This window comes from Podarcis liolepis (assembly GCF_965112155.1).
Source record: "Podarcis liolepis genome assembly, chromosome: 5".
Lineage (NCBI taxonomy): Eukaryota > Metazoa > Chordata > Lepidosauria > Squamata > Lacertidae > Podarcis > Podarcis liolepis.
The window spans coordinates 6944969-6971239 of record NC_139556.1 but is presented as its reverse complement, the minus strand read 5'-3'; the positions used below and the strand labels follow the sequence as shown (position 1 = coordinate 6971239).

At 46.9% G+C, this 26271-nt stretch overlaps 1 protein-coding gene across 1 annotated transcript in view; it reads left to right on the top strand.

The window, feature by feature from the left end:
* The first annotated feature begins 7194 nt into the window (after positions 1-7194).
* Positions 7195-26271, top strand: part of SEMA3D (semaphorin 3D) — a 189873-nt gene continuing 170796 nt past the window's right edge. Inside the window, exon 1 of the mRNA XM_083503352.1 lies at positions 7195-8070. The gene's annotated coding sequence lies outside the window, so the exon portion shown is untranslated. The remainder of the gene's footprint in view (positions 8071-26271) is intronic.

Sequence of the window (26271 nt, the reverse complement as noted above, 5' to 3'; positions counted from 1 at the left end):
AGGCTTAGTCATGCTGGGCACATGACCCAGAAGCTGTACGCCGGCTCCCTCAGCCAGTAAAGCAAGACGAGCGCTGCAACCCCAGAGTCATTCGCAACTGGACCTAATGGTCAGGGGTCCCTTTTAACTTCCCCCACACTCGCAACTGGACCTAATGGTCAGGGGTCCCTTTTAACTTCCCCCACACTTGTGGGGACACCTGTGTTGGCTGCCCGTGGTTTCTGATTGGCCAGAGATCCTTTGTGGCATTCCAGCAATTTTAGCAGGAAATTGTACTGTAAGGCCGGCCGACAATTAAGTCATCATTACCTTTTGCCCTTTAATGCCCCTTCTGTTCATTATTGGTCTTGGAGCTAATGCCTTTGCCCTAGGTCTACTGGACAGCCCTCAGTCCCCACTTGGTTCTGTTCTGGGATGCTTATCTCACCGGACTCGCCTCTCGCACATCTCTTCTTCCAGCCTGCTCTGACCCTGAGAATCTCTGTGGCAGCAAGGCTTTTTTGTCAGCCCCGCAAAGTTCCCGACCCTTGCCTCTCTGTCTTCATCTCCTTGTTTCCCAGTACCTTGGTTCTCAAACTTAATCTGTTCCAGAAGTCCGTTCCAAAAGCAAAGTGTTCCAAAACCAAGGCGCGCTTTCCCATAGAAAGTAATGCAAAATGGATTAATACATTCCAGACTTCTAAAAACAACCCCTAAAACAGTCATTTAACATGGATTTTATGAGATCACTGATCCATAAAATGAAAACAATAAACAATGTACTGCAGTCACACAATCAATCAGTAGCTGAACTGGGTTCCACACAGTCACGAAAACAAACAAAAAAGAGCTGCAAAAACAAAAACCCCAAATAAGCAGGAAAAACAGACAAACGTCAGCATAACACTCAAAACAGAAGTGTGGCACTCAAATTGGGAGTGTAACACTCAAAACGGAGCACGTTCATCTTCCGAAAAAAGTTAGCAAACCGGAACACTTACTTCCGGGTTTGCAGTGTTTCGGTTCCAAGTCGTTTGAGAACTAAGGAACCACTTTAGTGTTTATTGTTTCCTTCAGATTAGTTAGGAGCCTTAAAGGAAGCAAAATCCAGTGTTATTCCAAAGAGATTTCACTTCTCCCACCCTCATTTATGAAACTGCATTAGAAAATTTCTACAGAACCCAGAGTGGGAACTGGACTTGTTTCAAAAATTGCTTTATTGGCCAGCCTGCCTTCTCCTGTGAGCCAACTGGGTATCCTTTCACACAAAGTGGAATCACCTAGCTGTCTCTTTGGACTGAAATGAAACACCAGTCGCTTGGGAGGGTAGAATGAGATGGCTACAACAGCTGTGTGCCCAGGTTTCGATCCCTGTTGCAACCTTCTCATGTGCCCTTCCTGAGTGGCTTTGCAAGGAATGTTTCCACGGCGGGGTGCGGAGGGTGAACAGAAACTGCTGAGTCACGACAGCCCTCCCTGCTTTGTGAGACTGGGGTCCTTCCACAAACTTATGTGGAAATGTGGGGAACTGGAAAAATGAGAAACAGAAATTCTGATGATAATAATTTAAAAAACCAACCCACTTTCTCACTGGGCCATAAATTTCTGCTAAGATGGGCTTGGCACATGGTTTCAAACACATTGTCAGTTTACAGGAAAAGGACTTCTCTGGCATGCTGCTAGAGGGCGGGTGGGCAGGGAAAGCTTATCAGTTTCACGGCTTCTTTTTACAGCTTTTATACACAATCCTCCAAGCTTGTGCAAGATGTTACATATCCAACCCATTCCCCCACCTAAGTCGCAAGCAGAAGAGTCCACGTCTCCAGCTGCTGATGCATTTCTTTCCACTTCAAAAAATAGATAAAATTGGATATATGGAAGGTCTGGGATACTTGTCTCTGTCAGCAGAATAAATCTGCATCAGAAATCAAACCTGGTGGATTACTGTGGTATGCCTAGCATTTGTACAAACAATGCATGCAGCATGAGTCAAAGTTTAAATAATAATATTGTTATTTGAACTATGCTAATTTTAACATCCCACCCATAGTCCTTCTCCATTTATTTTTGTTTCTTGGGGTTTAGTTTTGTTTTGTTTGGTAGATTGTTGGTCACTTTGGAAAGGACTGACTGGTTTCATTTAGCCTTTCTAAAAGGGTCTATTGCACTTTCTTAAACTTGAAAGGGGGACGTGGGTGGTGCTGTGGTGTGAACCACTGAGCCTCGGGCTTGCTGATCAAAAGGTTGGCGGTTCGAATCCCCATGATGGGGTGAACTCCCGTTGCTCGGTCCCTGCTCCTGCCAACCTAGCAGTTCAAAAGCATGTCAAAGCGCAAGTAGATAAATAGGTACCACTCTGGCGGGAAGGTAAACGGTGTTTCCATGCGCTGCTCTGGTTTCAGTGTTCCATTGTGTCAGTAGCAACTTAGTCATGCTTGCTGCATGACCCAGAAAACCAGCCTGTGGACAAATGTCGGCTCCCTCAGCCAGTAAAGCGAGATGACCCCAGAGTCGTTCACAACTGGACTTAACTGTCAGGGGTCCTTTTCCTTTACCTTTAAACTTGAAATAATGCATTTGTCTTGCTGACGTGAAACACATAGATTAAGTGCGGAAAGGGCAGGCCCTCCATTAGTCTAGTTAATTACATTCGCACAAGAGGACAGATTTGGACAAGGTGGGTCTGAGATGCTTGTTGCCTGAGGCAAAGGGTGAAATGACCCCACCGTCCTGCATACTGTATTTAGAACTTCGAAGAGAGAGGTGCCATTTCATCCCTTGCCTCAGGCCACATCTGTCCAGATCTGGCCTTCATCCAATTCCAATGTAAGATTCACTGCTGTTTATCAATTTCTCTCACATGCCACTTGGGAATATGAAATTGCATTATAAACGGCAACTGGCCAAAAGATGGCCAGCATCTTCTGACTGAGAAGCATGTTCTTTATGTGGGTGTCAAATTAAGAAATATTGTATCAAAGAAGCAAATCTCATAGCCGTATTGTCTACAATGTAAGTGTGGTAAACGCTGTATAATAAATATTTTTTTAATCTGGTTAAATTAAATCAGTAGCACAAGTGAAGCTCCATGTGTGAGAGATCTCACTTCACATATTTCAAGGCAATATATTTTACATTTTGCCTTTAATTCCCTCCATAAAAGGCTGTGCTCAAATGAAATGTCGGTGAGAGAACGTCCCTATGGCCTAATAATATTGCATACCAAGTTTCATTTTGATCTTTCCAATGGACCTTCCGTGTTGCATCTTTCCTGCCTTAACATAAAATGTGTGTGGAGATTTAAGTGGGTTTTGAAAAATGAAACACTGGATGGTATTTTGACTATGCACAGCAACTTCCATTCTGATATCTCAAACTCCAAGGCATAGATTGAATTATAGTATAGTCTGCGTTTTCCTTACCCTCCTTTGCAAATAGGCTGAGCAGCTGTTTGAATTTCAAACTGTGAATTGTGATTTGGATAATATACATACTAAAACTATGGATAGTGTGCAACAGTAGTGAGAACAAACTCATTGACAATAATGTGCATGATTATTTGATGAGTTTACTCCGTGTAAAACTCTTTGGGCTTAGGCCCAGGATATCTGAAGGACTGTCTTCTCCTGTATGAACCTGCCCAGGCTCCAAGATAGTTTGGTGAGGCCCTTCTTCCTTCTTTCAGTCTGGCTGCCCATTTTTTATGGGCTGTTGGGAGAGGGCCTTCTCGGTGGGTGATCCCAGACTTTGGGAGTCATGATGGCTGTGGGAATGTTCTGGGGTGCAGGAGAGGATATATTGACTACTTATATCCTTATCCAACTTGTGCTAACAAGTTCCCAAAATATCAGCAGAGTTTATAGACATTCCCCTTTAAGTTCGCAACGGTAACATGTGCACAGGTTCGCTAGAACCTCTATAATAATTACTCTGGTAATTTCCCCTTTTGTTCCCTCTTAAAATACAAGACACGACACAGTCTTTATAAAAGTATAAAAGAGTTTACTCACGTTCTGTTCACAATATGATCCCAGACGACAGACAGGCTAAAAAAGGTTACATATTGTCAGAGCTGCTTGAAGATCCTAGCTCACAGAGGATCACGCTAGCCAGCGGTCATTAAGTAAAAGTCTTTATTGAATTACAGTTTCCATTCTCACGCTGCTGCGCGCAACTCTACGCCTAGTAGCTAGGTCGGCGAAGCTCCGTCTGAGTCTCCGCCCTGTGTGCACCAACTTAATATCCTAGCCTTGCTCCACCTTTTCCTCCTGACTGTCCTCCTCTGGGTCCCTCTACCCCCCGGGGCTTCTTCCTTCCGGGATTCTTCTGACGCTGACCCAGACCCTCCTGCCTCCTTGCGCCGGGCTTTAGGACCTGGCTCTCTTTCGGGGCTGCTTACTGCGCCGCCTTCCTCTGCATTTGAACTTGGCGCGCGCGCCCAACCTTCCACTTTCCTCTCAACCGTTTCTTCGCTCCCCGATGGAGGTGTGGCCATCCCCGACTCATGTCCTCCCTCCTGTGGAGGTGTGGCCACTCCTGACTCATGTCCTCCCTCCTGTGGTGAGCTGCCAGCGCTTCCCCCCTGGCTCCCTTCCTCTTCCCTGCTTCCTGGCGGTGACGCTGGTCCCGATTTCCAGCTGCTCCCCCCTGAGTCCTCTCTGGCTCTGTCTTCCTGGGGTGCCCCCCTAGACTCCCCCCTTGCCCTCGCCACTGGTGCTCCTTTCTGTGAATCCTCTGATTCACTGGAAAGACTAGGAGATCTCGGGTCGTCGTCGTCACTCATCTTTTCTTCTGCCTCCTCCCCTTCGCTCTCTGTTTCCTCCCTTGCCCGTGCTTCTGCTCCTAAACCCCTGACACATATACTTAGAATCTATCTTGTTGCAAGATAGACCTTATCTCCTCTCTTGGCTGAGAGCCAAGAGGGCATCTTTACATGCTTCCTCATCGAAGGAAAATGGCAGAGAGAGAGAGAGATGGCTGCCTGTCCTGTGCTTTTGTCATTACCTGCACAGGTGAGGCCACACCCACCTCTGGTCACATGCGGAGGAAGTCCGTCCCCAGGAAGTTTACCTGCTTGCTGGACAGACATCCCTCCCCATGTTCTAACATGTACACTCTAGGAATGTTGTCATTGACTGGTCCTGTGTTTACATCCCACTATGGCTACATGGTGCCTCCAGGATCTGGGGCAGCCATTGCTGGGAAGCAGCCACAGAAGGTGTACCCTGAGAATCCCTCCTGGCTCACTTGTGGGGTTTTCAGAGAGACAGATGGTGAACTTCTGTGGGAGGAAGGATGCAGAGGCCTTGGGCAAGCCTCTTTTCATGCTCTTATCCTCTTGTCGGTGTCTGTGATGAAGGAAGAATGTCTCTCTCTGTCCCTGGAGTAGTTGCAGGAGGGGGAACAACAGGCTCAGATAGAAAGGAAACTCTTTCTGAGTTTAATCTCCCTGCGGCTGATGATCACTTTGTGAGGCTTCCTCCCTCATTCCTTCTCATACTTCCTACTTGTACATCTTATGTTTGGAAGTTCCTGTTGCTGTTGATTTACTATCATCGCAGTACTGAGTGGTCATTGTGTTCGTGCAACCCCAGCTCCAGAGGGGACTTTTACAATATGGAATGAGTCACACATTCACGTTCAGCACATAACACTCCATCCTTTGAGGACTTAGCGCAAACAAAGAGCTAAACGGAAGCTTTGACAGCTTGGCAATCCAGGCAACTCTGAAACTGTGAAGCATGAACAGGACTGAGACGGAGCATCTGTTGCACCCATAGTGTCAGCTTCCTGACAATCCCTGCTAGCCATCCATGCACCACATATGTCCAACCACATAGCAATATACAGGTAAACAGGGCTACAAAAGGGCAAGGATTGTGTGTTCCCACATGCAAAACACTGAAGGCTGGGAATATGCAGTGTTTCCACAATCTATGTGCAACTAGGTGGGAAGAGGTATGGCTGGTGTGGTCCAAATTTGGACAAGAAATTGTCATGAAAAGTGTGATTAAATGGGGGGGGCGTTTTTGGTTTTTGTTTTGCTAGATTTCATGGTTCAGACATAAGTGAATTTCAAGCCAAAGAGCTGCACTTTCTCTCCCGCTAAGGTTTAAACCCGCAGGACTATATTCTTATCTCAGACTACCACAATCTGGTATCTTCAAAACTTTTGGGCTACAACTACCTTCAGCCAGCACATCCACAGGGACTGGGACTGCTGGGAGTTGTAGTGCAATACATCTGGAAGCATCTGGCTGGGGAAGCCTGTATGTTGGAAGGCTATGACCTCCCTGGGCTCTCTGTGCTTCAGACCAACAGGGCCAACGGCCAGGGATGATGGGAGTTGTAGTCCAGCAACATCTGGAGGGCCACAGAGTCTCCACACCTGTCTTCCGCTCTCAGCAATTAGCATCTTTCTCATGCATCTCTTTCCCTCTCCTTTTGAGGGGGAGGCCACGAGCCAGGGCCCCAGACCAACAACACCCGTCCAGGGCCTTTTCGGTAGGAGGGCCTTCTCGGTAGTGGCGCCCGCCCTGTGGAACGCCCTCCCATCAGATGTCAAAGCGATAAACAACTACCTGACATTCAGAAGACATCTTAAGGCAGGGAAGTTTTTAATGTATTATATTTTAGTGTTTTTTGGTTTCTATGGAAGCCACCCAGAGTGGCTGGGGAAACCCAGCCAGATGGGCGGGGTATAAATAATAAATTATTATTATTATTATTATTATTATTATTATTATTATTATTTCCAAAAGGGTATTATTATTATTAACTCCCTGTGTATCCTGCCTTTCTTTCGGAAGGAGAGCCACTTGCACCAACAGCAACAAAGAGTGACAAAAATCACCTGAGTGACAGACAGCTTTCATTCACTTAAGCTGTGCAAACCAGCAGTCCCAACCTGAATAAAACCCTGGGGGACGGGAAGGTAAGCCTCCCTCTGCATAATCACTATGTTGCACAAGCGCATCATTGGAATGGCAATGCCTTTCTATGGGGTTGGGGGCTCAAATATTTTCTTGCGGGTGGGAGTGGGGGTGAAAGGTCCTTGGCCCCAGGAGTTGACTCCTATGGTGCAAACCTAAATCCCTTCTGCAAAATACTGGCCGTCTGTGGGGAGGGGGGCTAGTTATCATAGACATCGGAAAACAGGGAGATTCTACAAATTGAAAACTCTCTCTCTCTCTCTCTCTCTCTCTCTCTCTCTCTCTCTCTCTCTGTGTGTGTGTGTGTGTGTGTGTGTGTGAGAGAGAGAGAGAGAGAGAGAGAGAGAGAGAGAGAGAGAGAGCGAAATCTTCTAAGTAAATCAAAGGCTGCACGGAAGATCAGTTGGAGATTTCCTGAAACAGAGCAGAAACAAACGCGCAAGTCAGGCCAGTCCTTTGCTCCGGACTTTGACAGGCTTCACTTCGGAGCTCAGGGTGGGGGTGGGGAGGGTCTTCCCCGGGCACAGTTCGGAGCCCCACCTGCGCATAAAGAGACTCTTACAAAATAAACACACAAAATCCCCGCAGCCCAGCCGAGCGCCCCTCTCTCCGCCGCTCAGCCCCCGACGGATCCCGCGCTGCCGAGTCGGAGGAGCGCAAGGCTCCTTCTTGGCGCAGCAACCGGCCAACTCCGCGCCGCCGCCGAAAGCGCCCGGCCTGTGGGGCGACCTTGAGCCGGAGACCCCCGACGCTGCCGACGCTCGCCTGGCTGGATCCGGCCCCGGGGCAGCCGCCTGGCGGAGAGCACCGACCGCCTCCCTCCTGCCGCCGCACGTGGCTGCGCTGAGCCGCCGGCTGCCGGGAGGGGGAAACGGGCAGCTCGGGAGCCGGAGAGGAGAAGCGCAGAGCCGCCAGCAGCGCAAGAGGAGGAGGCGGCGGCGGCGAAGTCTTGGCTGCCCCAAGTTTCCCCGAGCGAGAGGAGCGCGCTGCGAGGCAGGAGGCGGCGCCCGGCAGCAGCAGCCGCGCCCTCTGCTCTCCGGCGCACAGCCGGCTTTGAGCAGGAGTCGCTTGGGCAGCATCCCGGCCAGGCGAGGCTCCGCAGCGCGCACAGCGCTCGTCTTTTCGCGCAGCCGAGAGAGCGAGTTTAAGCCTGGAACAGGTAAGGACCGGCTGGGCAACCTGGGGGCGCGCGCGGGTCCTCTTCTCCGTTGCCCCTTTGCCTGTTCGTTCGTTTGTTTGCTTGTTTGCTTGCTTACTTACAGTATTATTACAGAAGGGTAAGTTGGAAAGGATCGGCAGGATCCAACCCGCTGCCAGGTAGAAATCCTTCACTCAACACTGGGGCTCGAACCCCCGTCCGCATTGCTTATTTTGGGTCCCCATTTGAGTGCCACGACTCAAATTGATTATGTAGCACAGATGTTGTCAAGGTGTGATGATCTGTCCTGGAACAGCCCCATTGAAGAAGAGAACAGGGGTTGTTGCTGGTTGAAAGACCTTGTTGCTGGTTGAAAGGGGCCCCCCATGACAGTTCAGGACCCCCGAAATGTAGGTCTGCCACTGGCTCTACCAACCGAGCTACCCCAGCTGTCTTATTCCAGGGCAAGGATTGCTTCTTGCGGCTGACAAATTGGCTGAGCAATTGTGCCGTTGCGCTAATGTGCTTACAAGCGGCGTGGCTGCTGCAAACAAACTGGGACGTGTCAATTATTATTTTTTTTAAAGTAGGGAAATCCTTTATTTTGTTTTATTAAAAAAAATGCTTCCCCAAGCACAGCTCTCTGCAATAGGAAAGCAATAAGAATAATGAGAACAATAAATCACTTATATTTTCCACTGCGATTCGGTTTTGGCGAAACGGGGGCTTGGCTCTTGGCTGTTCTCTATTTTCCAAGGATGCCTGTTGCCATCGTATCCCACCTGCCGCTGCTTCTTTGCAGCATGATCCTAAGGCTGAAATCTTATGCACCTCTCAGCTGCTGGGAGTAAGCCTCATTTAACCCAAGAGGGTTAACCACACGTGTCTAGGATTGCAGCTGATTGCAGTTTTATTCGGAGATTAAACTTGGTGCGTTCTTACTGTGACTTCTGAACATGTTTGCCTGAAAAGCATGTCCGGCTGCTCAGTGGGTGCTTTCTAGTTGAGGGTGTCTAATAAATCCAAGAAGGAGCTGGAGCAGCATAATGTCAAACCAAAACTCACCCCCCCCACACACACACATCCAAAAGCGTAGAGGGAGAAAGGATTCCCAACTCACAGATCTTTTCTCATAATCTTTCCCTTGCAATCCTCTCCTTGGGCGCTTTTGACAGGTTGAACTGCAAGTGGTGTTTTCGCTTCCAAGAGCGCAGGTGTGTTAGTTGAGTAGCAACATTGCAGACACAAGTCTTTTGACCCCCATCACGGACAGATCAGGGCCAATGATGATTAACACTGGAATGGAGGACTTGTGGATGGTGGAGTATAACTTCTCCATTAAGGCAATTCTCCCTCCTCGTCCTGTTAATTTCATGGCACTCAGATGTTAACTGTCTAACCAGTGGCATAGCGTGGGGGATGCAGGGGGGCTCGGTCGCACTGGGCGCAACATCTAGGGGTTAGGGTTAGGGTGCGCAAATCCACGGGTTAAGGGGCGCAAATCCACGGGTTAGGGGGTGCAAATTACTTGCCTTGCCCCAGGTGCTGACAACCCACGCTACGCCACTGTGTCTAACCTTTCTGGTGGGTGCACTTAAATAAGTTCTAAGGTCCAGAGGTACCAGTAAATCCCTCCGAATCACGTAGTAAACACTTAGAGTTGTGTTTGGGCTGATTGGCCTTATCAGTTGCATTTATATTTAGGTAAACACATCTGTAACAACTCTGTACTATGTAAGTGTGTAAGTTCACTTTTCAGTTGCCCCCCTGGCACATGAGAGTTGCTTAGGTTGGTGCCAGAAATCAGGGACCAGACTTTCCAGGGGGATGCACTTAAGGCTTTAAAACAGCCTTCCCCAACCCGGTGCCCTCCAGATGTTTGAGATTCCAGCTGTGATCAGCTCCTGCCAAGCGCTGCTGTTCTGGCTGGGAGTGGGGGAGATGGTAGCTCAGAACATCTGGATGACACCAGGTCGGGGCCTGTTTTAAAACAACTGCTTCTTTTGCAAGTATTGGCTGTGAGATGTAGGAATAAGTATTGTCATTCAGGGAGTGTAATATAATTGCCTCTGGCCGCTGTGCTCAAACAAGGATCCCTGACTGGCCTCTTTTGTAGCATTCCCATTGCAAACTTCATTCAGAGCAGCAGGAGTTTGAAAAAAAAAAAATGGTTTTGATTAGTGCCCAGCCTTTTGGGGAAGATTTTGAATCCTCACTCTGCAGCGGTAGCATTCAGTATCATGCTCTGTGAAGTTCTGGAGGAGCACGGGTGCCTCCTGCCCCCAAATGATGGGGAGCAGCAAGTTCTCGGCTTTGATCAGCAGACGTGCTCTCCAGCTTCTCCCTTGCTGGCTCCAGAAACACCTGGCAGCACCTCCTCTGGCAATGTATCTCTAATGCAGGTGTAGCCAGAGCAGAGGTCTCCAAGGGTTGTTGTTGTGGAGTCGTTTAGTCGTGTCCGACTCTTCATGACCCCCTGAACCATAGCACACCAGGCACCTCTGTCCTCCACTGCCTCCCGCAGTTTGGTCAAACTCATGCTGGTAACCTCGAAAACACTATCCAACCATCTCGTCCTCTGTCGCCCCCTTCTCCTTGTGCCCTCCATCTTTCCCAACATCAGGGTCTTTTCCTGGGAGTCTTCTCTTCTCATGAGGTGGCCAAAGTCTTGGAGCCTCAGCTTCAGGATCTGTCCTTCCAGTGAGCACTCAGGGCTGATTTCCTTAAGAATGGACAAATTTGATCTTCTTGCAGTCCATGGGACTCTCAAGAGTTTCCTCCAGCACCATAATTCAAAAGCACCAATTCTTCGGCGATCAGCCTTCTTTATGGTCCAGCTCTCACTTCCATACATCACGACTGGGATAACCATGGCTCTAACTATACGGACCTTTGTCAGCAAGGTGATGTCTCTGCTTTTTAAGATGCTGTCTAGGTTTGCCATTGCTTTTCTCCCAAGAAGCAGGCGTCTTTAGTGGCCTTCAGTTCCATCAGCCTCAGCCAGCTTGGCCAATGACCAGCAATGGGAGGAGGTACAGTCCAGCCACCATATTGGTTCCCCTGCCCTCTGTGCCCTGACAGGAGGCCGAGCAGGACGCTTCCTCTTTATGGCAAGCGGAGAAGACAGGAGACCCTAAACTAGGGGGGAACCTGATCCAAGAGAGAAGGAAGATTATTTGAATATTACGTTTTTATTTATTCATTACCTGCCCTTCCCTCTAAGGTCCTAAGGTGGTTACAACATTAGAATGCAAATTTGAAGACAGTTTAATACAACTTAGAATAATAAAAATTGAGGTGTATTCTAAAAATATACATCTCAAAAGTCAGAGTAAAGAGGCTGTGATTTCCTATGTGTGAATGAGAACTATTTACTACTTACTTACATACTTACATACTTAATCCAATCTTCAGCATCCTCTGGAAGCTGCATAATGCAGGCGCCGGATGCAGTGGCGTAGCGTGGGTTGTCAGCACCCGGGGCAAGGCAAGTAATTTGCGCCCCCTAACCTGCCGCGGCTGCCAGCTTCTTCTTGCTGCTGCCTGGTCTGGTCTGGTGTGGTTCTCTCCTGTGCTCAGCGCTGCGCTGGGCGGCCGCTGCACTGTCCCTCCCCCAGATAGTCCCTCGCTCTCTCTCCACACCGCACGCCTGGCACCCACCCCCTCCACAGTGGGCGGCGACCCGGCGGCTCGGATCGGATTCGCACAGCCAGCACTGCAGTGAGAGAGAGTGAGTGAGCCAGGTAGGGGCAGAGAGCTGCGAGTGCGAGCGTGCCCCCCCCCAGATGTTGCGCCCGGTGCGGCTGGCCCCCCCTGCACCCCCCCACACTACGCCACTGGCCGGATGCATCTATGTGGGGAGGCAGTTTCACAGTTCACAGCTGCCACCACCCCAATCTCAGAAGGTTTGTAGGGAAGGAGATGGTCTTGCCAATGATTCGGGGCCCGAATCATTTAGGGCTTCCAGCACCAATGTGAGCATCTTGAACTGGGTCTGGAAATGAGCTGGCAACCAATGGCAAATTGCACAAAACTTTAAAATGGCAAGAACTGCCCTCTTTCAGGGATGCTCCAGCTTCGAGATCCCTGCACTGAGAAGAGTTGGGCTCAATAACCGCCAAGGACACTCCCCAATTCCAATAGCTCATCCTTCTAATCTCACAGATCTGTTAGCTTGTTTCTCTGCCTCCCGTGTGAGTTTCTACTCCTCCTTGTGAACAGGCGAATCATAACTCCATTTCTCTTCTGATTCTGGTGATGGAAAAGGCAGGTTTCTTTAGAAGTTTCTGCCTTAATCCTTTCCTGACACAGAGTTACGAGCATCATGCACCTTATTCAAGTTATTTAGCAGTTTTGTGCTGAAAAGTAGTCAGGCAAATGTTAGAAACAAAGAGGCAAGCCAGCGCTTGCTGCTTTATAAAAGGTCCCAGAGCGTTTCGTTTCGCCTGTCAAAATGGACTGGCCCTTCCACAGTTTCCTCTTCCTCGCCTTCTCTGCAGGTGAGCTGCACTTAGTCAGGAATTCGCCTTCAATGGGGTTACCTACCAAGAGAAAATGAGAAGCATCCCTCCATTTCCCCCTTCCCTTGTCCAAGACGTGTGTGGAGATTGCTTTCCATTGGAGAGAAGATGGAAGTGGCCAGAGGCACTTAGCTTCCCAGCACCATTCTCTGGAAAGCACAGGAGAGGGGAGAGGCCTCTGGTCTTACTGTGGTTTTCCCTAAAGAGGCTTCATCCTGGTCACTGTGAGAACAGGAGGCTGGACTAATTGGGCCATTGGCCTGACCCTGCAGGTGTCAGCACCACCCTTGAGCCAGTGTCATCAACTGGACTCATCCACTCAGCCCCGACTGGGCTAGGCGAGCTGGGTAGCATTTCCAGGGACCACCTTCTCCACAGGAACAGGTCAAAGTGCTGTGGACTCAGAGCTTAGAGTTGTGAGCACCGGATTCACTTCCACAAGAAGACAGTCGTCACACAGCAGAGTATAGCAGAGTATAGCAGAGCATAAACGACTCGGAAAGCAGCTCTGTAGAATATCTTCTTTATTCTATCTACAACTATAATACACAACTATATACAGAGCTATATGAGGTCTAAGCAAAATGAATGCTGAACTGCACAGAGTGTCTGCAGCTGCTCTTAGCAGCAACCTTATCTATACACATGATCTCTCTCTAACACTCAGTCTCTCTCTCTCCGACACTTTGATGTGAGGCTGGATAGAGAGCAGAAACCGCCCCCTCCTCTCTGGAGAATCAGCAGAGAACATCAGCAGATTCTTGGATATGGGAGGGGTGAAATCTCCTTAGCAGGTTCTTTCTTGTGTTCTCGTTGCCCTTTACCACCCCATTCACTGAATCCATAGGATTCAAAAGCCCAATATTTTGCTATCACAAATTTCATCTTCTGCACCTCACTGTCAGCCATGCTTCCTTAATGTAAATGTGGAATTCCTGTAAGATGCTCTGAGATTTACTGGGGAGGAGCCCCATTGAACTCAATGAGACTCCCTCTGAGTAGACATGATTAGGACTGTGCTGTTAGAATTAACTATCAAATTTAAATTAAGGAACGAATTTAAAGTTGTTTCTTCTATGCCAGTAGTTTGATTTCGTAAAGTTTTCATAATTTGGACCAGCTGAGGTTGATTACAGTCAATCTTTTCTTCCACATGGTGGACTTTTTTTTTTTTTTTTAAAAAATGCTATATATATATATGATATTGTGCTTTAATGTTGCAACTCACCCTGGGACCTAAGGGTGGGTATTATTATTAATAATATTTTTTAAATAATAATAGACTAAGGGTAAGAATCATGGGCGAATCATTTCTCATGTGGTGATGGTGAGAGAATTTGAGCTGAGCATTGATTCCACCTTGGTCTGGAGCCCACTTGACTGCCTGCTGTGATCCCTCTTGACTAAAGGGCTAAATGCTGGTGTCGTCTTTGTAGGAAGTCTTTGGCTATCATTAAGGGATCAGGGGATGGATTTGAGAGTCTGCAAAATTCCTTCCCTGCTTCCAAAACCAGTGGTCAACAAATCTCTTTCTGGCAAGTGCCAGCAGTGAGAGACATTTCCCATGGGATCTGTTTCACTGCAATAAGTGAGATAGACTTGAAGTTAAGTGGGTTTGGGCTTGTGGTGGAACACTGCATTAAAGATCTAAAAAAACCCAAAACCAAACCCCTTTAAATCTGTATTTAGCTTGCTAGGTTTTTTTCTAGGCCATCTATTACCTTTGGCGTATTTAGTAAGCTACGAACTTACTAAAGCTAATAAAATCCCTTGTGTACAATTCAGATCATTGCTGAAGAATGACTATTTTCAACAACTATGTGATGGCCTGGGATTCAGACTCAGAGGCTGAACCTGAGGAATCCCAGCCTGCACAGGATTCCCCGCCTCAAGAACCAGCTGAGCTGGAGCTGGGGCATCAGCCTGAAGGGTCCTCACCAGTGCTGGATCCTCAGGTGCAGGCATCAGCTGAGTCTGCTCTGGCTCCTGAGGTGATGGAGGACCCATTGCCTGCAGGTGCTCCACCCTCAGCCCCGTCTGAAGAAGCTGAGGTTGCCTCTGGGTCCGGTAACCCTCCAGCCTCTCCTGAGCTGCAGAGGCTCAGGGCAGAGAGGCGGAGGGAACTAAGTTCCCGTAGGAGGAGTGCTCGCCTCCAGGCCAGGAGAGGCGAGTCACTTGTGGACCGGGGCCGCACTATGCCTCGGGGCAGATAAAAGCCAGCCAGCCCCAGTCCCAGGTTGCGGGAGCAATGTTGTTGCTAGCCTGTTCTTGCCTGTACCTTGTCCTGCTCTTCTGCCAGAGTTCCTGACCCCACCTGACTCCCTGCCTTGGACCCATCTACAGCTTTGACAGACAGCCTCCATACCACACCACTGACCTCGGACTGGACTCGGACCTCGCCTCTCGGTTAACCCCCAGGACCAGCACAAACTATTTCCAAAGGGGTGGCAACAGTAGGCTGTTGCCACACTAATGCCTTAGTGTTATTCCCCCTCCTGGCATGCCTCAGCTCCAGCCTCCCCCCCACTCTGAAAATGTTCACATCAGCATGACTTGTTTAGTGTCAGATTCATTTCTGTTTGTGTTCCCACCAGGGGGCCTTGATGGGGGGGATGTCTTCAGCCTATGCAAAGGTGTTCACACCTTGGTTGGAGACTTTCTCGGAATGACTTAAGGACTTCAATCAGTGTGAATCTGGTTTGAGAAACAATGTATCATGCAGTAGTATTTTATAACAAAGTGCAGGATACATGTGCATTTTGGACAACATTGTCTGGATGACGTTAAAAACCCAGTAGCTAGGTTTTTAAAACTTTGCTATATGTACCTGCAATTTGTTTTGTTTTTATACTGAATATGCTCCATGCATGGGTCTGTTATTGTTTACATGTTTATGGGTTAGTTGGTACAAATCTTCATGTCAAATCAATTAACAAAACAACCGGAACCGGAACTGTAGTCAGTGCTCAGTAAATGGGCAAGGGAACACAGCCATTGTCTCTTGCAGCAAAATCATCAAAGAGATTTTTAAAAATATTTTATTTAGATGATGTATATTGTTGTTGTTTAGTCGTGTCTGACTCTTCGTGACTCCATGGACCAGAGCACGCCAGGCCCTCCTGTCTTCCACTGCCTCCTGCAGTTTGGTCAAACTCATGTTGGTAGCTTCGAGAACACTATCCAACCATCTCGTCCTCTGTCATCCCCTTCTCCTAGTGCCCTCCATCTTTCCCAACATCAGGGTCTTTGCCAGGGAGTCTTCTCTTCTCATGAGGTGGCCAAAGTCTTGGAGCCTCAGCTTCAGGATCTGTCCTTCCAGTGAGCACTCAGGGCTGATTTCCTTCAGAATGGATAGGTTTCATCTTCTTGCAGTCCATGGGACTCTCAAGAGTCTCCTCCAGCACCATAATTCAAAAGCATCAGTTCTTTGGCGATCAGCCTTCTTTATGGTCCAGCTCTCACTTCCATACATCACTTCTGGGAAACCCATGGCTTTAACTATACAGACCTTTGTTGGCAAGGTGATGTCTCTGTTTTGTTTTGTTTTTTTAAAAAGCAGAAATATATATACCACCCTTTAAAAAAGCCAACCCACTATCTATTAAAATCACACAACAACAAATGACAGTTAGACCGTCAGCAGTAACAGTAGCAGCAATGAGGTCTCTCCTCCACCTGCCCACCCCTCACAAAAGATGCATCTTGATGCGCCATCGGAAGCTATAAGAGGAGACCAAGCACCTCCGTAGGGAGAGAATTCTGTATGTAAGGAGCCACAACGGAAAAGGCCCTTTTCCAAACCCTCACACTGTGTACCTCATCCCATGTAGGAAGTGCCTGGAGGGTTTCATCTGCTCATTTTAACCATCTAAATGAGCAGCTTGAACTGGGCTTGGAAAACAGCCAGTGTAGCTGTTTAAAAACAGGGATGCTTCGTCTCGCAGCATTCTTGCTCCAGCATTTTGCATTAACATTAGCCTTTATAAAGCAGCCAGTATTATTCCTTCTACCTTTTGCATTTTATACTTCCAGGTTTCTGCTTTTGCTCTTTGTGTGTGTGAGTGCGTGTGAAAAGGCATGATGCATTTACATTTGAAAAATATGCAGTGTTGGTCCATTAATATAAACAACCTTAATGTAAAAACTTGATGTGCAAGCTTTTGTATTACACAGGATTCCTCAGGCTCGGTAAGAGTTCTGTGTAGGTTGAGAGCTAATACACCATATTGTGAACTTTTGGTTGCAATGTAGGTGAAATTTTACAATAACTCTGAATTATTTCCCCTGTAGTTTAGGTTTGCTTGCTCTTTTCTGAAAAAATACATCCCTGTTGTTTTGCATTTATAGTGTACTTAAGTTGTATGGATATATTTTTGAGTTTTATGTTTCTGCTCTGAAGCATTTTTTTGTTAAAATGCGCCTGTAGCTCACAGAATTTCCACGGAATTAATTCCTTACAGTGTGTACATGTCTTCTCAGACTGTTTTTCAGTCAAATTTATTCCCTGTTAATTGTGCATAGGATTGCAGCTTAAAGCCCCGACCCATTTATATATATTTTTTATAGAATGGAATGGGGAAACTGTGGCCTTGCAGAAGTTGCTGGGTTCTGGCTCCATCATCCTTGATCATTAATAATAATAATTTATTATTTATATGTCACCCATCTCGCTGGGTTACCCCAGCCAATCTGGGTGGCTCTCCACAAAATATTAAAAACACAGCAAAACATCAACCATTAAAAACCAGCGGCAGCGCTTGTCAGACTCAATGACGGCACTTGTCATTCTGAACGGTGTTGTGCATGCAAAATTAACTAAATTTGGGGGCGCCCGGCGGATCTTTGCACCCCGGTGGCGCATATGCTAAAGACGTCCCTGTATAACTCCAAGGGATTATTGGGATAGGAAAGGCATAGGCAGTGGGAATACCCCCCCCCCCATCTTTCCTGCTTTCCTGCTTTTTATTATGAGAAATCTCTGCATTAGTGTGATCCCACCTCTGCCTGGGGACAACGCCTCTCAGGTAACAAGGTGCTGCGCTGCTCCAAAGCAAAGCAGCCCCCTCCCCTCACCCTGCCCAGCCTTGGTCTTTTAGAGATGAAGGCAGCCCCTTTCTCTTCTGGATCTCTGCCAAACAGGCAGAATCCAGTGGCAGCAGTAGGTGGTGTTGAATGGAAACACACAAGTACTGTCAATGTGTTACTCATTTGCTTCCTTGTTTTCGTGGAATTTGCCTGGGCTGGGGATGAGCCACATAAAAACCCCAAGCTTTGGAAGAGAGATGCCTGCAAGGCATGTGAAACCGTGAAGAGCAAGGGCTCCATTTAATTCATGTGAAGCAGCCTTTAACTCCTCCGCTGAGCTATTTTTACCTTTTTAATAGTGCTGCACCTCAGACGTACTTCAGCAAAAGCTGACATCTTTGTCTGGATGTCATACTGTAAACCTAACAATGCCAGGGCTTAAAATAGCCCTGGAATACACCCTTTTTGTTTCCTCTTCTGCTCACTCGTCTTCCCTCTTTCCACCTCCATCAGTGTTTCAGCTAAATACATCCTTTCTGTATATATTTACTCTTCACGAACTTTGAAATCCAAGATTAAGAGCTGTAACTCACCTGATTTTCAATCACTCACTTGATTCCTATGCCACCTTTCCAAAGTTAAAACCAACTTCAAGGCGGCTTACAACATATAAAATGTTGCATAGCTGCAAACATAAGAAAAGCGTAAACAATAAGCAAAGCACCAGAAAGTACACAACCAAATTGCACAATTTCCACATAAATCATAAGGTCCAAAATAAAGATGCAAAAAATTAACAGCAACAGCAGCATCACACCCACCCACCCAAACTCACCGTGTTGGTCTGCCATAGTCAAAATAAAAAAATTCCTTCCAGTAGCACCTTAAAGACCAACTAAGTTAGTTCTTGGTATGAGCTTTCGTGTGCATGCACACTTCTTCAGATACACTGCTGAAGAAGTGTGCATGCACATGAAAGCTCATACCAAGAACTAACTTAGTTGGTCTTTAAGGTGCTACTGGAAGGATTTTTTTTATTTTAGCTGGAGTCAGTTTGCGCACACACACACACACACATGCACGGCCAGGTGGGAAAAGGCCAGCAAGGCAGGGAGCAGTCTGGCAGAGAGAGAGGGAGAGACTGAAATTGACAATTTCATCCATCCCTACCTTCTTGTCACCCCTTGCAAACTGTGGGTGTGACCTAGAATGAACCCAACGCTCCTTCTCTGCTAAGCATGGAGGAGAAATTCATTTGGTTCTCGTTTCTTCCATGGACCCAATCTGAAACATCCCAACTTCTTTACGGATTGGAACAGATTTTTGATGGACAAAAAATGTGCACAGAAATGCCTCTTTTACCCAAAAAGGTGCATTCCGAACGTGTATTAGCCTGGTGAGAAAAACACAAACATTGAAAGGTGGGTGCTTTGTGTAAAATGACTGAATTTCCCCACAAAAGCGTGTACAAAACGTACGCAGGAGGGTGGGACGGCACATAGGGAAGTAGCTTGCACCTATGCTGGATTACCAGGGAGACCGAAACAGGGTGGAAAGGACTTCCCAGCCCAGTCCCAGTCACATAGGTGCACTTGTTTGGTGGACAAACTTTTCTTGGTTCTCTTAGCCTGACCTCTAATTGAAGCACCACAGGGTTCCACCGAGCATTGGCGAGGAAACCAACTGTTCTCATCTTTTCCGTAAATATGCGTCTATTCCCTCTGAATACACATGCATGTGTCTCCAATCTTTAAAACAGCAAGCAATTCGATTGCTTCCAACCTACTTGGTAAATGCCTGAGGATTACTTCAGGAAGCAGATGTTTTGCCAAAATAGCCAGGCCTTTAGAATATTTATTTATGATTCACTGGTGGGGGTGGAGGGGGATGGACTGTGATTTATACCAAAGAGGGGAAATGGTTGAATTTCCTGGAATATTCAAGTTTACAGTTTTGTTTTGCCTTTGTTTTAGATTGTGCAAACCATATATCGATCATTCCAGGAGTGGCCAGTATTTTGCAAAGGCCACATCCATCCAATGGAACCGTAGCTAAAGGCGCTTCAGCGTTTAACGCAATATGGTTTTCCTCTGTCCCTGAATAGCATTCCTGAGTTGTGACAACAGCGTTGAGCTGATAAATGCATATGACGGCATCGAGAAGAGGCCACTTTCTGTTTTTAGTAGCTGAAGTTGCTCGTTAGTTGACACATGTGTGCATCTCCTCGTTTCATGACTAGCAGCAGATGTGTGAATGGAGTTGGGGTGGGAGCTGACACACATGAACATGATCACTCATGTGGAGCAGGACATGCATGTATACCTAACTTTACACACCTTCTGTCTGCAGTAGGGTAGCCAACCTCCCCCCCCCCTTAGCAAAGATCTTGTGTCTTTAAAAACTACCGGAGATATACCCCAATTCATGGTCTTTTAACTGGTTGAAATAGTGCACACCTTTTGCTTGAGATAATCCTGCCAACTTTTTTCCTTGTGCCTTTAAAAGCTGCTGGATGAAGCCTTAATCCAGGGGCCAGCAAACATTTTCAGCAGGGGGCCAGTCCACTGTCCCTCAGACGTTGTGGGGGGCCGGACTATATTTTGAAGGGGAAAAAATGAACGAATTCCTATGCCCCACAAATAACCCAGAGATACATTTTAAATAAAAGGACAGATTCTACTCACTGATTCCCGGACCATCCGCAGGCCAGATTGAGAAGGCAATTGGGACGGATCTGGCCCCCAGGCCTTAGTTTGCCTACCCATGCCTTGATCTACCAAGTGAAGCTTTTCCTGGGAAAGGAGTGACTGGAAAACCTATTTCTGCCTAGCCAGCAACTTTGGAAGGTGGAAGGGCCTTTGTTAACAGGGAAAGCAGGCAACTCCAGCCTGCTGTGTATCTGCACCCATTTTTTTGGACGGGGGGTGGTGGTGGTGGGGAGGGGCATACACAACAAGAACTGAAGTCCCAAGGCCAAGCCTACACCTTTGTGACCGAGTCTCAGGCTTGTGATGCACTGAGCAAAGGGGGAGATGGGTCTCCTCTTGCTCCCGATCTGCTTTGCTGGGGGACGTGGCTCTGCTTTCTTCCTTACCTGGAGGAGGAACAACTGGGAAACTATGTGGAAGCTGGTTACACGTAGAATCATATGACTGTAGAGTGGGAAGGGACCCCTCTGTAACTGTACAGTTGCCAGTTGGGATGGGCTGGAGCCCAACAACTTTGCAGGCAAAAGGTCTCACATCAACCCCTGGCATCTGAAGGTCTGGAGAGGCCAGGGGTGAGGAGTGTGGTAAAAATGCTTTACCTAAATAATAACTCAACCATTCTTCACAAGAATTTCCTTAAACATTACAAGATTATAATCTGCTCTCACAAGGTAGATTTCCAACCTGAAACTTACTATTATTAATAGGATAAGTTGCCTTGATTATTATTTTTTTTAAAAATGGTAAATAGAATTTTCAGATGTTATAATGACAGGATGCAAAAAGGTCCCTCATTGTAACCCACATTTCTATAATTCAGGTGGCAAACTAACTCTGGGCCCGTTTGGATGAGTAATTTGGAACTAATTCACCCTACCGGCCTTGGTTGATGAAATATACTCAGAGTCGCAAAGTGATTTCATGCTCTTTATTCAGCTCATAGTGGTGAGGAGGAATGAATAAAAGTCCCCTCACAGTATCTGCTTTATATACATTATTTACACAATGGGCTGCACATGATTGGCTAATTCCGGAATTCTACTGTAAGCCAATCAGGTTGTGGATTCACTTCTATCTGGAGCAGGATTGGGTGGTTCCTGCCAACCAATCATACTGCTGCATTGTTCTAGGACCAATCAGACTGCTGCATTCTGAATCCTATTGTTCTAGGACCAATCAGACTGCTGCATTTTGGATCCTATTGTTCTAGGACCAATCAGACTGCTGCAGTTTGGATCCTATTCAACTCAGTACATAACAGTTGATTTGTGGGTTAACCCATAGCTGTCAACTTTCAGATTTGAAAATAAGGGATCAGCAGCCTCACCTGTCCTGGGGACAGTCTATGGGATATCTAACAATCCAGGATAGCAGTGGGAAGCAGCGGGAAACGGTGCTGGAATGCGGGAATTTCCCACAAAAAAGGGAAGGTTGACAGCTATAGGTTAGCCTACCTTGCAGAAAGTAGCTGTGTGGTTGCTCCTGGAATTGCTTACCAAACAACACACAAAGAAGCCTCTTTGCCCAAACAGCTTCCTGCTTGGTCTGTGTGATCTTAACCATACCAGCAAAATCCTTCTTGTTCCGCTGTATGTTTAAGATCACACAAACTGTGTGACATGTGCATGCGAGGGGTGGGGTGGGGTGGGGGAGACAGAATGGCTTTCGCACAAATGGATTCCATATGATTTCCCATACGATCAATATGATGCAAGAATTGGCCTGCGGAGTTGGCCCTCTTGCTGCTGACCACCCTCTTTATTGCTGTTAGTAACTGGGCCAATTGCCCTAGTCGAAAGCTTCTTTGTAGGGCTTCCGGGACATATGCACATCTGGTGCTGAAATGATACCTGAATGTGTCTTCCCAGTTCATTTCATGTGCACAGAGAGATGTGTCCATACCAGGGATGCTCATGGATTTCGTTTGGGTCTGCATTTCTAAGTGAACCACCCTGATTCACACTCTGCCAGTGGTGTAGCATGGGATGGTGGTGGCCCAGGACGCAAAATTCTGAGAGGGGCCCCCACGACAGGCTCCCTCATTGAGGCTGTGTGGCTGAGCTCCTGCCACCTTCCAGAGATGCAGACTCCATTGTCTCTCAAGATAGGCAGATGCCATCAACAATTGTCTTGGTGATTATTTCTGTGTAACTTCTATTTTTTTAAAAAAAGTAATATTTATTGAGATTTTACAAGCAATAAAAAGTTTCAAAGTTTAAACATAGAAAATAAAAACCAAGAATAACCCTAATACAAGAACAAAAAAGACTACAAAAATACAAAAAACAAAACACATGAAAAATGCAAAATAGAAAACAGTTAACAAAAAGAAGAAAAAGTAGAAGAAAAAAATCAATATTTTCGTATCTTATACTTCATTCACTAGTTTCCTGACCTCCTCACACCTCCCTTTTTGTATTCCAGTTCAAATATTTAATTCAGCAAGTCCTTGCCCTCTAACATTTATCCTTACTCAAGATCTTAACCTATTGTAAATATATATTTTCCACCATTATCAATCCATATTTACATATTCTTATTAATCTTTTTACCAATACCGCTTGTTTTCAATCCAACATCCCTTTAACATTCATTAATTTTACAGTATTTCTGCAAGTAGTCTTTAAATTTTTTCCAATCTTCTTCCACCGCCTATTTCTGTGTAACTTCTAAGCTAGCATGTTCATGTGAAAATACATTGCATTGTCTGGGTTGTATTCCTTTTAGGCAGGGATGGAGAACCTCTCAGCTTCCAGATGTTGTCAGATTACAACTCCATCATCTTTTACCATTGGTCATGGTTGCTGAGGCTGATGGGAATGGAGTCCAAAAACATTGGGGAGGGCCACAAACTTCCCACCCTGCATTAGGTTGTCAATTTATGTGGGGCTACCCAGGAAGATGGGACGTGGGTGGTGCTGTGGGTTAAACCACAGAGCCTAGGACTTGCTGATCAGAAGGTCGGCGGTTCGAATCCCCGCGACGGGGTGAGCTCCTGTTGCTTGGTCCCAGCTCCTGCCAACCTAGCAGTTCGAAAGCACGTCAAAAGTGCAAGTAGATAAATAGGTATCGCTCCAGCAGGAAGGTAAACAGCGTTTCCGTGTGCTTCTCTGGTTTGCCAGAAGCGGCTTAGTCATGCTGGCCACATGACCCGGAAGCTGTATGCCGGCTCCCTCAGCCAATAAAGCGAGATGAGCGCCGCAACCCCAGAGTCGGTCAAGACTGGACCTAATGGTCAGGGCTCCCTTTACCTTTACCTTTTACCCAGGAAGACAACCTGGAATTTTTAAATACTTATTTTATTTATTAAATTTGCATACCACCTTCACCCAAAGATCTCAGGGCAGTTTGCGGCATAAAAATACAAAGTTGCCACTAATGGAGAATGTGGTGACCAGGTTGTCGATGGGAGCAGCCAGCCAGTCATATACAACTCCTATTCTTTCCCATGGATATTTAATTTTGATAAGCAAACATTTGGCAAAACTTTATGGAATGATACTGGACCTCTTGCAGCAAAAATGCTGCGTATTCTCTCTCTAGTTATGTTTATGATAGCAAGTTATTAAAGGCATGTTAAGATCTCATCATAAAATGGAAAAATACTTTTATTGTTCTGATAGATCTTTTTTTCCTCAAGATGTTTCAATTCTTGCCATTTATTATGGCTTTTAGGAGCACTCTATAAAGTACATGCATGGAAGCTTTTGTTTTTCCCATTACTTTGATCTAAGGGGAGATAACTGTCTACACCTAAGTAATTCAAAGGAAACGTTTGAATTTTGTCTTTGATACATGCCTTTTCCTTGGATTGAAAGAGAGACTGGAGTTTGTCAAGTTTTTCTGTGTGCCCAGAAATAAAAGGGGAGGTTTCTGCTCTGCTGTTTTCAACTGCAGATATGGCACCCAAGCTAGAAACTCTCATTCTGAAAACTCCATCCTCATTGTCAGCTGACTCTAGAGGTCTAAAGTCCACCCTCATTGCTGCCCAGCCACCATGACCTCCGGCATCATGCACATGCATGTGTGCACACCCACACATCTGTTTGGTGTGAATGCCAACAACCTCAGATGAATCTTGTGAATACACCTGAAAACAGACACACATTTGGTTTACCTTCTTTTCGGTGCCAAGCAGCATGCAATGTAAATCAAGTTGTTTACTCTTGAATGAGGTGCTCCCTGCATGCTACAGTTTTGGATCTGGAATATTTTTTGGAGGGGGGTATGATCTCTCAATCACCCTTATGTAGGGGTAGCCAAAGTGCTGCCATCCAGATCTTGCCAGACTACAACTTCCATCAACCTTGATTAATGGTCATTGTTGACTGGGACTGGGAGTTACCACATGGGCTGCTAGTGCTCTCCGTAATGCAAATTGCAAGCGTGAAGAGTTGGGGATCAAACCTGGAAAGGGCTAAAGCCCCCCTCTCCCCCACCAAACTGGATTGCAGCACCCACACTGGCTATTCCCCTCCCCCCAGAATAATGTGCACTCAATAAATTGTACACTTAATATCTTGTTTAAACCCTCAGATATACTGCAGTGAATGATGACACTGAAGGGAACATCTCTGTGGTTTTGAACATTTGCACAAATCCCAACAAATCTGTTTACATCCCCTCTATTTCCTGCAGCCCGTGTAGATAAAGGTAAAGGGACCCCTGACCATTAGGTCCAGTCGTGACCGACTCTGGGGTTGCGGCGCTCATCTCACTTTATTGGCCGAGGGAGCCGGCATACAGCTTCTGGGTCATGTGGCCAGAATGGCTAAGCCGCTTCTGGCAAACCAGAGCAGCGCATGGAAATGCCCTTTACCTTCCTGCCAGAGCAATACCTATTTGTCTACTTGCACTTTGACGTGCTTTCGAACCGCTAGGTTGACAGTAGTAGGGACCAAGCAATGGGAGCTCACTCTGTCGCGGGGATTCGAACCCCCGACCTTCTGATCGGCAAGTCCTAGGCTCTGTGGTTTAACCCATAGTGCCAACCGCATCCCTTGCAGCTTGTGTAATATAGGGAAATTATATGGAATGCTTTTTATTTAGAAAGTATTTATAAGCTAAAAAAAGGTAAAGGACCCCTGACAGTTAAGTCCAGCCGCGAACGACTCTGGGGTTGTGGCGCTTATCTCGCTTTACTGGCTGAGGGAGTTGGTGTTTGTCCGCAGACAGTTTTTCTGGGTCATGTGGCCAGCATGACTAAGTTGCTTCTGGTGAAACCAGAGCAGCGCACAGAAACGCCGTTTACCTTCCCGCCAGAGCGGTACCTATTTATCTATTTGCACTTTGACGTGCTTTTGAACTGCTAGGTTGGCAGGAGCAACGGGAGTTCACCCTGTCACTTGGATTCAAACCGCCAACCTTCTGATCGGCAAGCCTAGGCTCACAGCGCCCACCTGCGTCCCATTTATAAGCTACCAGCTGATTAAAAATATCATGGTGGTGTACAATCTTGGGAATAGCAGGTGCCTTTCGGAGCTCACACTATAACTTTGGCCATGGGCAACTCACATTAATCTTGCTGCCATGACTGGGCAGGACCAGTGAGGGGGCAGCAGCAGAAGTTGAAACATTACCAAAACAGGGGCTAGATTTTGTGGGTGCACAAGGTGTACAGCAAACACCCCCCCCCAAAAAAAGACATTATTTTGAACAGGAAGAATGATTTGTTGCAACTGCTGTACAGTGGTGCCCCGCAAGACGAATGCCTCGCAAGACGGAAAACTCGCTAGACGAAAGGGTTTTCCGTTTTGGAGGTGCTTCGCAAAACGAATCTCCTATGGGCTTGCTTCGCAAGACGACAATGTCTTGCGAGTTCCTGCGGGTTTTTTCCCCTCCCCCCCTTTTTCTAAGCCGCTTATCAGCTGATCCGATAAGCCGATAAGCCGCTAAAAGCCGCTAATAGCGCTAATCCGCTAATCCGTCAATGGGCTTGCTTCGCAAGACGAAAAAACCGCTAGACGAAG